The sequence below is a fragment of the Oncorhynchus masou genome, chromosome 29 (assembly GCF_036934945.1).
Source record: "Oncorhynchus masou masou isolate Uvic2021 chromosome 29, UVic_Omas_1.1, whole genome shotgun sequence".
Lineage (NCBI taxonomy): Eukaryota > Metazoa > Chordata > Actinopteri > Salmoniformes > Salmonidae > Oncorhynchus > Oncorhynchus masou.
Window position 1 is genome coordinate 12,553,596 of NC_088240.1, and position 4,166 is coordinate 12,557,761.

A 4,166-nucleotide genomic window follows, 5' to 3' on the forward strand; every position below is an offset into this window, starting at 1 on the left:
CGATAAGAATGTGGTGATTGACAGAGTCGAAAGCCTTGGCAAGGTCGATGAAGATGGCTGCACAGTACTGTCTTTTATCGATGGCGGTTATGATATCGTTAATGAGGAGCATCCACACGCTGCACTTGACACATTTATGAAATTGCCCATTCCAGTTACTAGTAAGCACACACCCATTAAGACAATTATTGTAAAAACTGTTAAATCCCCTTGGATTGATGAGGAATTGAAAAATTATATGGTTGAGAGGGATGAGGCAAAAGGTATGGCAATTAAGTCTGGCGGCCCAACTGATTGGCAAACATACTGCAAATTAATAAATCATGAGACTAAACTAAATACAAATAAACTATACTATGAAACAAATAAATTATGTAAAGAATTATTTTTTAAAGTTTTGGGGCACCTTAAACTACATTTTTGGGAAAAAAGTCAACTCGGCTCCTTCATTCATTGAATCAGATGGCTTATTCATCACAAATCCCACTGATATTGCCAACTACTTTAATGACTTTTTCATTGGCAAGATAAGCAAACTTAGGGATGACATCACTACTTTTATTTATGAGAGGTATTGACATGTTGAATGCACTGAGCTGTCTGTCTAAACTACTGTCACACAGCTCGGACACCCATGCATACCACACAAGACATGCCACAAGAGGTCTCTTCACAGTCCCAAAGTCCAGAACAGACTATTGGAGGCACACAGTACTACATAGAGCCATGACTACATGGAACTCTATTCCACAGTACTACATAGAGCCATGACTACATGGAACTCTATTCCACATCAAGTAACTGACGCAAGCAGTAAAATTAGATTTAAAAAACAGATAAAAAAACACCTGATGGAACAGCGGGGACTGTGAAGCAACACAAACACAGACACATTCATACACACACACGATAACATATGCACTATACACACACATACACATGGATTTAGTACTGTAGATATGTGGTAGTGGTCGACTAGGGGCCTAAGGACACAGTGTGTTGTGAAATCTGTGAATGTATTGTAATGTTTTTAAAATTGTATAAACTCTTAATTTTGCTGGACGCCAGGAAGAGTAGCTGCTGCTTTGGCAGGAACTACTGGGGATCCATAAAATACTAATACCTCAGGTAAATGGATAACTTCAGTAAATTCTACATTCAACCTATACCGTAGGCCTAAAGTCTACTGCTGTAATTCACTACTCTAGGCCTATCTATTGTGTGATCTCGAGGGCGTTTGAACATCACAAGCTTTAAAGTGGCAACTGCGATCAGGTGAGACTTTTTGTTGTTGTCTAAATAGAGTGCTTGTTTCGCGTTCCATCCTGTTAACAACCGATGCCAGTGATGAGCCTTTATGTTAATGTTATGGATTTACACACAAAAGACTGGCCTACTTTCCACGCTTCCATAGAGCACCATAGAGTGTGTAGGTGTCATAATACCCATAAAACCTAGCAGTCAATCCAGCCCAGTCACGGACCAGGATGTCTTGCTCCCAGGCAGACTAAATAACTTTTTTGCCCGCTTTGAGGACAATACAGTGCCACTGACACGACCTGCAATGGAAACATGCGGTCTCTCCTTCACTGCAGCCGAGGTGAGTAAAACATTTAAACGAGTTAACCCTCGCAAGGCTGCAGGCCCAGACGGCATCCCCAGCCGCGCCCTCAGAGCATGCGCAGACCAGCTGGCTGGTGTGTTTACGGACATATTCAATCAATCCCTATACCAGTCTGCTGTTCCCACATGCTTCAAGAGGGCCACCATTGTTCCTGTTCCCAAGAAAGCTAAGGTAACTGAGCTAAACGACTACCGCCCCGTAGCACTCACTTCCATCATCATGAAGTGCTTTGAGAGACTAGTCAAGGACCATATCACCTCCACCCTACCTGACACCCTAGACCCACTCCAATTTGCTTAACGCCCAAATAGGTCCACAGACGATGCAATCTCAACCACACTGCACACTGCCCTAACCCATCTGGACAAGAGGAATACCTATGTGAGAATGCTGTTCATCGACTACAGCTCGGCATTCAACACCATAGTACCCTCCAAGCTCGTCATCAAGCTCGAGACCCTGGGTCTTGACCCCGCCCTGTGCAACTGGGTACTGGACTTCCGGACGGGCCGCCCCCAGGTGGTGAGGGTAGGTAACAACATCTCCTCCCCGCTGATCCTCAACACTGGGGCCCCACAAGGGTGCGTTCTGAGCCCTCTCCTGTACTCCCTGTTCACCCACGACTGCGTGGCCATGCACACCTCCAACTCAATCATCAAGTTTGCGGACGACACAACAGTGGTAGGCTTGATTACCAACAACGACGAGACGGCCTACAGGGAGGAGGTGAGGGCCCTCGGAGTGTGGTGTCAGGAAAATAACCTCACACTCAACGTCAACAAAACCAAGGAGATGATTGAGATGAAACAGCAGAGGGAACACCCCCTATCCACATTGATGGAACAGTAGTGGAGAGAGTAGCAAGTTTTAAGTTCCTCGGCATACACATCACAGACAAACTGAATTGGTCCACTCACACAGACAGCATCGTGAAGAAGGTGCAGCAGTGCCTCTTCAACCTCAGGAGGCTGAAGAAATTTGGCTTGTCACCAAAAGCACTCAAACTTCTACAGATGCACAATCGAGAGCATCCTGGCGGGCTGTATCACCACCTGGTATGGCAACTGCTCCGTCCACAACCGTAAGGCTCTCCAGAGGGTAGTGAGGTCTGCACAACGCATCACCGGGGGCAAACTACCTGCCCTCCAGGACACCTACACCACCCGATGTTACAGGAAGGCCATAAAGATCATCAAGGACATCAACCACCCGAGCCACTGCCTGTTCACCCCGCTATCATCCAGAAGGCGAGGTCAGTACAGGTGCATCAAAGCTGGGACCGAGAGACTGAAAAACAGCTTCTATCTCAAGGCCACCAGACTGTTAAACAGCCACCACTAACATTGAGTGGCTGCTGCCAACACACTGACACTGACTCAACTCCAGCCACTTTAATAATGGGAATTGATGGGAAATTATGTAAATATATCACTAGCCACTTTAAACAATGCTACCTTATATAATGTTACTTACCCTACATTATTCATCTCATATGCATACGTATATACTGTACTCTATGTCATCGACTGCATCCTTATGTAATACATGTATCACTAGCCACTTTAACTATGCCACTTTGTTTACATACTCATCTCATATGTATATACTGTACTCGATACCATCTACTGTATCTTGCCTATGCTGCTCTGTACCATCACTCATTCATATATCCTTATGTACATATTCTTTATCCCCTTACACTGTGTATAAGACAGTAGTTTAGGAATTGTTAGTTAGATTACTTGTTGGTTATTACTGCATTGTCGGAACAAGAAGCACAAGCATTTCGCTACACTCGCATTAACATCTGCTAACCATGTGTATGTGACAAATAAAATTTGATTTGATTTGAAACAGGAAAATGGTTCCAATCATTTTTCCACCGTAAAATTATTTTCCCATAGGAGATTTTAGAAACACTTAGAATAAGGGCTGTGTTTCATGTAGGCTTACACTGGCGTGACATTTTGATAACCATGTAAATCTCTCTCAGACCAGGTGACTTATCAATATATTCAGCCCCATGTACTCTGATTCAAAAATGCTAATTAGCATCAAAGTAGACATCATGCAAAACTATAAATCCCTGCAAGCTTCTGCATGTCATCTCTAGCTGACACCTTTGCTAACAGGTATTGTGTCCATTTAAAACTTGCACAAGACAGTTCACAGAATTGTCCATTTAAAGTGAAAAATGTATGGTGGAAAAACGATTGGAACCTTTTCCATGTTTGACCACTAGGTTTTATGGGTATTATGACTCATTTGGTGATACTCTGTAGCAGCCCTCCCAAACTCGGTCCTGTGCCCCACCGGGTGCACGTTTATTGTTTTGCCCTGGCACTACACAGCTGATTCAAATAACCAACTTATCATCAAGCTTTGATTAATTCAATCAGCTGTGTAGTGCTAGAGCAAAAAACAAAACTGATCTGGCGGACTCACGAAACACACATGATTAATTTGTAAAGAATGTCTGAGTGTTATGTGCCAGACTATCCATACATTTAAAAAAACAAAAATGGTGCCGACTGGTTTGAAA